Source organism: Octodon degus, unplaced genomic scaffold (assembly GCF_000260255.1).
Source record: "Octodon degus isolate 3935 unplaced genomic scaffold, OctDeg1.0 scaffold00337, whole genome shotgun sequence".
NCBI lineage: Eukaryota > Metazoa > Chordata > Mammalia > Rodentia > Octodontidae > Octodon > Octodon degus.
In genome coordinates, this window is record NW_004524913.1 from 119169 (window position 1) to 129505 (window position 10337).

A 10337-nucleotide genomic window follows, 5' to 3' on the forward strand; every position below is an offset into this window, starting at 1 on the left:
CAATTATATAATTGCACTACTAATATATATTAGTTAATATAATTGCACTAATAGTGCAATTATGTTAGAGCAAATATATATATATTTCCCCTAAAAAATGGTCCTTCATTTGTATTCCCTTTTCTGTACTGTTTTGTCAGAGAAGGTATTTCATTGCCATTCATACATTGTTGGTGTATGAATTCCTCAAAGAAATCCAATATAGTCCAACAGTCTATAATAGTACTTGGTTTTCTGCATGACTGGCAGTGTCAGAAGTTGTTGACTTGGGTTTTTTTTATAGCTCAACATATTCATATGGCTTTACTTTTTATACCATGTTTTTATAATTTTCTGCTGGATAGTTAAGAACAAGATAAAGCAAGTAACTGGCAAGGTCAGACAAACCTCTGAGGACTTACCATTAAACCTTGTATAGCAGTTTGTAGAACCTTTGTCAGTGTCAGCCATGTGGATGAGTCACAGCCACTGTTTGACCGATTTACTCTCAGTAAAAACCTGAGAGAATGTTTTCTCTCCATGTGCCTCTCCTTGGGCACACTCTACATTGTAGATCACTTTCGTCTGTGGTCCCATAATCTCCTTGATCAGAAAATTTTTGACACCACTGAGGCACAGGATGTTACAGAACAGATTGGCTTTTATGCTGAGTCCTCACTGACCTTGAACTACTAGGGCCAAAATGTTGGCTATACTTGTAGTCCTTATTTCTCTCTAAATTTTTGGTCCCACCAACATAAGTTGTTAACACTCCAGAATAGAAGCTTAGTAATATTATTACCCTAGAATATAGGCTTTTGGGCTTAACATCAGTATCTGTCTGAATACCAAATGCCTTAGACATAAAATGAATCAGGAAATTTCTGTGAATCATTGATATGTTTAGCTTTCAGTCTATATACAATGTGAAAAAAATAAAAAGAATAGAAAAGAAAAAATGAAATAAATAATTACAAAGTTTTACACAAAAATTTGGAAATGTAGCCATATACAGCATTGTTGCAGGACAGTCCTATGTTTTTTTTCTTGTATCTTATTTTCATTTATTACCCTTTTTAAAAAGCAAACATAAAGGCCAGGCAGATGGCTCAGTAGAATAAGTGCTTCCCAAAGAGAAGCACAAGGGCATAAGTTCAATCTCCAGTTTGGCCAAAAATAAAAATAAAAATAAATAAACAAAGATTTATTTGGGCGAGACCCTCTTCCACCCACTTAGGACACAACATTTATTTGAAAGACAGTATAGTGTAATTGATATGACATGAGAAGCAGTACATATTTAGAAGACCAGAATAACAGGTATTCCAAGAATGGAACTTGTATTACACATTGCTATCTTTAATGCAGTTGCTTCATTCACAGTATCAGCATACATAGCTATTCAGACATAAGTGAAAATCCTACCAATTTACTGCTAGCTTCAAAAATATGCTGAAGATTCTCAGGATCATTGGCTAACCATCTTTTGCATATAACGTTTTGGTTTTGCCCATGCCATGTTTCATAGCTTTTCTGCTTGCCCTCTTTTTGTTGTTTAATCCTTAAGTTCTTGCTTCCATTTTAATTGAGTTATATCTTTGTATTATAATTTCCTGTTTTGAGTTCTTACACTATGGAGACTATATGATATCTACAACGTGGCTCTGGTTTATTTAACTTATGCATATATCTTCAAGAAGCATCCATTTAAATATAAAGAATTTTAGTGTATCATTCTTTATAGCTGAGTAATACTCCATTGTATAAAAATACCACATTTTGGGCAGTACCTGCGGGTCCATGCCCAGGTGCAGCATGGGTGAGACCCTCTTCCACCCACTTAGGACACCCCATCACTCCTAGCACCTGCCCAACCCCGCCCACCAAGTGAGACTTTCTGCTGCATTCTGGGGAACCCCAGATCCAGTCCTAGCCCAGGCCTGGTGAGTGTATGGGACAGCTTGCTCTCTTGCCTACTCCAACTTGTCCCCTCCAGACTCAGTTCAGGCCTGGAATACAGGCCTGGGGCTAAACCATGTAGCTGAAATCCCTGCAGAAAAAGTAGGGGACAGAACCACCCAGATACTCCAGGAGTAAAACATCTTGCCAGAGGGGCACAACAGGTTCATTCCCAAGGGCGGCAGTAGGAAGGAGCTGAGCACAATAGCCAGACCCAAGCCAGGCACAGCTGGATAAATCCAAACTTTCAGTAGGTTCTAAGGTTATAACTGCACCAAAGCTTTACAACAAGTATTAGCATCTGCAGTAAAGAATTAAATACAGAAACATGGAGGACACTGGTGCAGCTAGTAAAAAGGTAAGGAAAGATCTCTTAAAAACAGCTAGGAGGGGGGAACTACCCACTCAGACCCACCCCCCCGTCCCTCTCTTGGACAGGAGCTTTCCTTCTCTCAATAAGTATATTCTGCTCATAACCTCCATTTGTTCCTAAATTTCATTCTTCAGTTTTAAAGAACACGAACTCGTGCAGGTCAAGTTGGGAGATTGTTTTTCCTCTATGTCATTTGGAGGTTCCTTGTATGGTTTGGAGGTCACACACCCGAGACCAGTTTTACCTCCCTGTATCACTTTGGAGTTTCCCACTGAGATCATTGGATGGAGGTATGAGTTTGCTTTTCTTTCATAAATTCTGGATTGGGACTTGCTTGGGTAACAAATTTTCATGTTTCAAACGTTAATGTTTTTGCCCATTGCTCATAATTAATTGTTATATTCAGATTGTTTACTAAGCAATGGTGCTGAGACTGATGTTTTACAACTGTAATACATTGTTAATTCATGGGTAAGACTTAAACTATTTCACTAGTTAAAACAGGTTCCCAAGGACAGATAACAATCTGTCAGTGTAAAAATGTTCTAAAGAAACTGGCTTATGCAGTGTCCAATAGCTTTGGACCTATAGATAAAGAAAGGCATTGTATTTGTGATGTAAAACTCAGAGCCACAGTGTTAAAAGGAAAAATCCCTTGGCAGTGCCCCTTGCTTACCATGGGGGCCATATCCAAAACACTAAATGGGACATTAGTTTAATATGACTAAATGCTTTGTATGTCATGATTAGTATGTGAGCCTGGTTGATTTTTAATATAACTCCAGTACTTCATGCTGATAGTTAATACATATGTGACCTCTCTTAACTAAAGCTAGAGGGACTTACAGCAAACTGTCAGACTCTGTGAATAAAGGGGTCTAAAAGCTAGTGAGTTATGATTGCTAGATCTCAAAAAGGTTTATAAATGAACCTGTTAGTTTGAATGTTCATGCTTTGATTATATATGTTCTAATCTCTCAGATAATTTGTTATTTCTAGAAGATACCACAACCCAGGGAACCATGCAGGTAAAGTCTAAAACCAGAAAGTTATATCTTTCTCAGTGGGCCCCAGATATCTGACACAAGCTGTAAAAGTAAGAAGAGTTTTCAGGAATAAATTGGTCTCACTTGAGGTGTTTCATAGTAATAAGGATACAAAATAAAATTATAGATGGAAAATAAGAACGGGGATACTAGCAGTCTATAGGAAAAAAGGTAAATGTTCACAGCTGCTAAAGAAAAAAAAAGTGTTTATGATGGAGTCAGAGGAAGTTTCAGATATGAGGTGGTCATGTGTCTTCCCTCTCAGTCTGAGAGAACCCATGTTAACTGCCAATATAAGGAGAAATCCTGTTAAACTTTCAATAGATTGCTTATACAGATTTGTCAGTAGTTACCCAGCCAGTGGCCCACTTGCAAACAGAAAAATACTGTTTTCCCTATGCCCGGTAATTCATGTTCCCCAGTAATAATAGGAAAGGACAATTTGTTTGAGACAGTACCCGATGGCCATTAAAGATAAAAGGGATTAAACCTCACATTTAAGAGATATTTGCTAATAGACCTACAAAAAGTTCTAACTCATCTTTTTCATAATTATCCTGTTGTGATTATTTGACTTGTTTCTTTGACTTTGTCTCCTCTAGACTCACAGCTATACATCTGTCCAAGAGAAAAATGCTTGTCATTTATTGAGGGCCTTTAGCTAATACCTCTGAAGAATATTGACTGCCATTCAACAATAAGGACCCATTTCACAGTGAAGAAGTCAGAGCGGTCTTCACGGCAGTTCAGGTTACTTCTTCAGAGGAGGAAATATTGCAGGCAGCCGAGTTAGACAAAAACTATTATAGGCAGTCAGACAGGACCAGGCCCTGGAAGGAGACAACACAGAAGATGAGATGTCTTACAACTGTGGGAGGGGTGGATGCTCCTGCTGTGAACCAGACCTAAAGACCTAAAGGCCAAACAAATGCTAAATGAGTAGCACCTGGGATTGATAGTCTAAATAGGTATCAATCACCTGGAAAGACCCAAATGAGTCACCAGCTCAACCCCCAACAAAAAGAGACCCTATCCCGCATTCCAACCCCCAACAAGAAAAGACCCTGTCCCATATGTAATCCCATTGGTTGACCACAGTTTTGTCCCACCTCCTGCCCACCTAAGCGAGTTCCCATTCTCTCTACCTTAGCCTCACATGGTTTTACACTATAAAAGTCTGGAAGAGACAGCTTCCCAGGGGAACTACCTGCCCCCCCCATCCCTCTCTTGGACAGGAGCTTTCTTTCCCTCAATAAATATATTCTGCTCATAAAAAAAACAACTAGGATACAGGAAAAAAAAATTCATCACTTTCAAGATGATGCAAAGATGAACAATGTGAGACTAATAGGCATCAATGAGAAAGAAGGAGTCAATACAAATGACATTAAAAAATATGGGCAGAAGTAATAGCAGAAAATTTCCCAAATATGAGGAAACAATCTAACATTCAGGTAACTGAAGCATACAGAACACCAAGTAACCTCAACCCAATTAAAAGCACATCGAGACATGTAATAGTCAAGATCCTAGAAATTCAGCTCAAAAACAATATACTGAAAGCCTCTAGAGAGAAGAAGCAGATCATATTCAAAGGAAAGCCCATCCAAATTACGGCTGACATTCTTATTTGTTTCTCACTGGCTACACTATTTCAAATCATACTCTTCATCTATCTCTCTGTGCTCACCTTGCTCTTTTTTTGTTTATTCCACTTCACATAATATGGTACATATTTATTGATTTCTAAATTATGTTTATCTCATGCAGTATAGATTCCATGAGACAGAGTCTTGGTTTATTATGTTTTCTGATGTATCTCCAGTATCCCAGAACATGGTTGATATTCAATAAAGATTTTGGCATACATAAGTATATTAAGCATTAAATTAATGTTCATTCCTCCATACTCCCTTATAAGCAATATATTAGTATGTAACTTCTGCTTGCCATTAACATGAAGTATCAGATAAATATATTTTCCCTTGAGTTATGGTTGTTTTGTCAGTAGGATTTTTTATTTGAGTGAGTACTGTCTCTGAGATGAGCTTAGAGTTAAACAGATCACATGACACTATGAAGCTATGCCCTCAAAGTTTTGTAATCACACATATTTTTCATCATAATACAAAGTGATATAGCACTGAAAAACTAGTAAGAGTGCCTCCTTTCAACTGGAGAATACACTGAAGGCTTTCTGGAGATGACAACTGAGCTGAATCATGAAAATTAAACATAAGTACATTTACTGAAGAAAGAAGGAAACACTAAGTCCCCTGGACAAACAGTTCATGTGGAAATCTCAGACACTTTAGTATTGAGAAGCTCTTAGTAATTGGGTGGAGAATAAAAAGTGTAATACTAGAGAAGAAGCAGGATCCAGTTAAAGAAGACCTAGTGCCCTGTAAGAAACATGAACCCAATTTTCCCCAAAATTTTTAGCACCTTAAAGACTTTAGGGAGATAAATGACAACATTAAATTTCTATTTATAGAGATTAGAGCTGAATCAATGTTTAAGAGTCTGGTTACAAACTATATGACTCTTTTAAAAGTCAAGAAATGATCCAAATATTCTAACCCTAAAGGCAAGTTTCTTTCCCTGTTCTGTGATTTGCCTCTGTGTCCTTCCCAAACACATACTTCCAACTGAGTTTGCTGCTGTTGTGAAACAGCTGCCTTAAGCACAGCAAGAGTGTTGGGGAAAAAACTGTCCATCCCTTTGTTTTGCATATCACCCAAAGACACATCCTCTAAAAGTAAATGAAAGCAAAAGGGGAATGTTTTCACTGGCTTTCCTTCTTCAGAATAAAAATGGAGTTTTCATGTTCTGCTTTGGTTTTTAACCTGCCTTACTAACATCTCCATATCCTAAACCCACACTCTATCATTGTTCTGTGTTGTTGTTGATGATGATGTTGTTGTTATTGTGCTTACAGCTCTGAATAGTTTAAGCTAGGGCTTCACACATGCTATGCAAGTACAGACCTACACTCCAGACCTATTGCTATTTTAATTCTACTCTCATTATTCTCCCTTACATCCTCCCAACTTATTTCCTTCCTCTTTAATATGTGGCATCATGACATTCTTTTATTTAAGTGCAGATTTTTAATCTCTTAGACAGGACAAAAAGGTTTAATTCTTTACAGCAAATCCCATAATTGTGTCAATATGAAGTCAGATCCTCATTTACATGAGATAGGACAACTATGGGAAATGTGAAGATTTTCTTTCAACATGATATCTTATTTAAAATTGAACTCAGAGAAATAAAAATTAGAAAAGCTGTCATTTATTGAGCACACATTATCCTATTTAGTCCTCAGAAATGTGAAATGAATCACTGCTTCTTATTTCATAGATATGTAATTAAAGCTCCAAAAATGACACTTTCCCAAAGCATACAGTTTGTAACTAAAAGACTTTAAAATTTGAGTTTGGGTTTGTATAACAACATAGTACACTGAAATTTTCCTAACTTGTTTCATTTTATAAGAAATAGTCTAACAACTTAGATTCATACTATATAAAATCCTTTAATATCAAACTTTGTAAGCATAATTACATTTATTTCTCCCCTTTTCTTTTGATTTATCATTCAAGAAATTGTACAACATGTTAGCAATCTAGTTAGCCTTCAAGTTCACAATTTTAATGTGAAAGATCTAATTAGAACCTTAGAAACAAATGAAAAAGTCTCATGAATGTCTGAGGAGATAGTTCTGCTTAACCTGAATTAAACATTATATAATGTTTACAAATGTTGAAACATTATGTGGTACCCCATTGCTATGTACAATTTTGTTTTTATGTATCAATTAAAAATATTTTAAAATGTGTAAAATATGTTGAAAAGCTTTGAACAATGACAGTGAAACAGATGTTTTGTTGTCTGGGAATAATTTTTGAGGCTATGTAGTCAATATTAGAAGCTACACCTTGTCTAATTGTGCAGTGTCTTATTTTGTATTCTCAAAGCATATCCTGAGATGTGGGCTCTAATACAAGCATTTTGTTTATTGGTGGATGGGGTTGCAGGGGATACTAGTAGGGAAGTGGAGAAACAATAGTGGGAAGAAAAAGTAACCAAAAAGTTTCATACTAACATATCAGCTACATAGGACAATTCGACCTTAATCTTGGAGAGAAAGTTTGAAAAATGGTGATAAAAATACACCTCAGAATTAGCCCGGTCAAGGGTCAACAGAGCTGAAGTTTAATATACTAAATTTTCTAATTCATCAGTTGAGAGCTGCTAGGTCAGAGGAGCTCTAAATCACCTGGCATTATCAGGCTGATTTTCATGAGTAGGCAGAGCAGCCTTTCACAGTCCTGGTAAAAATCTCATGGACACAGAGATTCAAATATCAGCCATCCAATATTGACTGGAGGTTCTAAAATACCAAAGTTTAAGGAATCTTGAAGGATAACTTACAAAGTTTTCAGAACATGAACATGAAGTTTATAGACTGAAGCAATTTGATGTTTATGGCATTATCTCAATTTGTTTTTGCAGGCAGTTTTTCATTAGAATTGAACAAAACATTACCTACACAAAGGATCAGCAAATGTTTTCTCTAAAGGGACAGATAGTGAACTTTTTATATTTTGAAGGCTACACAGATTCTGTCATGGGGCTGGGGAGATAGCTCAATAGAATAAGCACTTGCCTGGCAAGTGCAAGGTCCTGAGTTCAACCCCTGGTACCGAAAAAAAAAAAATACAGATTCTGTCATAGGACTCAGCTTTGCCACTAAAGCACAAAAAAATATAGACAGGCAACAGTAAATAAAGGTGACTAGATCTTTATGACATTTTATTCAGCATATCTTTTTATTCTAAAATTTGAATTACACATAATTTTCATATGGCACAATCTATTCAGCTAATATTTTTCAAGTATCTAAAACTAATTTTTAAGTTTTTACCTAACAGACCAAATGATATGCACAGGAGTAGATTTGGCCTGTGGGTTGTTGTTTGTCAATCTCTGACTATTTAATTTCACATTGTTTTAAAAGTAGGGCTCTTGCTCTTGTTTTTTATAATTGTGTTTTTATTAATTAAGGGATTTTATAACAGTGAGATAAAAATATGAGCCAGGACACTGACACACAGCCAATGAGTTAAAGAAAAGCTAAATAGAGTTGAAATTTCAGAAAACTTTTTTCTTTATCTATAGTTCCACATCAGAAATATATTTTAAATTATATACCCATCTTCAATGAAATATTGAATAAGTTGGACTTTAGTTATTCTCAGCTGTGCTTTGTGGATTAATTTCCCACAATATGAGCTGCTAGAATGAATGTACAATTAAGAAAACAGATGCCAGAAAATGTAGTTGTGAGTTGCCAAGCACAGTGCCACCAGTATGATTAATTTATTCACTTAAAGAAAAAGGCAAGTGCTCCTCAACTTATGAAAGGTTTATGTTCTAAATCCCATCATAAGTTGAAACTATATCATCAAAAATGCATTTAATATACCTAATCCACTGCCAACTCCAGTTTAGTTACACAGCACAGTGTAAAGCAGTGATGGTGACATGATAGCATGCAAATTATTTGTTTTTCATTTAGGACAAAGATGTTAATGTATGAGTTGTGTTGTCTAAGCAACAACCTCAGTAGTATTCAGGTTTAATTGCAATATTGGCACCTTGTGATAAATAAGTGGGTTTGAGGTTGGGCATTTGGTATCTAAAATGTTCTCCCCACTGCTTTAGAGCATTAGTCACTTCCTATTGTGATCATATTGGTTGTGGGAGGAGGTAGACCCCTGCTTCTAACCAGCATCATGAAAGGATGGTACTGAAGTATCACTAGCTTAGGAGGACAACAGAATTAAAACTTCAAAGTAGGGATTATACTGAATGATATCAGTTATGCACCATTATAAAGTGGGAAAATTGTAATTTAAACCATTATAAATTGGCAACTGTTCATGTTAATTTCAAGCAATATTTTCTCAATTACAGTAATTACTCATGAGAGACTTGTACGGATGCTAAGAATTTGTAGCTAAATCTTCTGCCAAGGGAGCTATCATCTGCAGTCCCCATTGGTATAGTCTGCAAAACCCATATACCTTAAGAGGGAGAAGTTTAGTAATTGTACACAGGCCATATCTAGAGAAAAGCAATACCAGATGGCACTTTTACCAAGAATTTATGACTCAGCCCTTTCTCATAATTTCTCTTAGCACCAGGAACCAGAGTATAAACACATGGGAAAAGAAAAGGCTAACCATGACTCTTCTGAAAATCAGGAGCTTCCAAACACTGAAAGGGGCCTTAGTTGAGGTGATTTATAACACAAGGCCACAACAGTTTTTACACATATACTGATTAAGTGTTCTGAACTACTAAATAAACGCATTTTCATGCTAAATGTGATGGAAGGGGCTTTCATTATGTAATATTAATTATGAAAACTGGAAGCCAGTCTAAAGTTTTTTTTTCTTTTTGCGATAAGGAAAAATATTCACCAAATTTAAAAGGAATCATGAAATAAATGAAGTTGCTTTGCTTATATCCTAGATTTTATTTGTTTGTCAGGAGAGAGACAATACTCTAAGCAACAACCAGACTAGGAAGGTTTTTAGTGAACAACACTTAAGTTATAGGCTCCGGAAGAATAGAAATACTGAAAACTATTTTTATTTTATTTGTGTGTGTGTGTGTGTGTGTGTGTGTGTGTGTGTGTTTCAGACAAATTCTTACTATGTAGTTCAAGCTGGCCTTGAACTCACTTTGTAGCCCATGCTGCTCTAAAACTTGCAATAATCCTCCTGCCTCAGGCTCCCTAGTGCTAGGATTATAAGTGTATATCACCATGCCCAGCTACTGGAACACTTTAGACTTTATTAACAAAACGCATAGTTAAAAATATCTAAGACCCACTCTAGCCCAGGTCTGGTGAGTGTGCGGAGAGTTTCCTGCTACCCTGCGCCGGCGGGACAAGTCCCAGCCCAGGC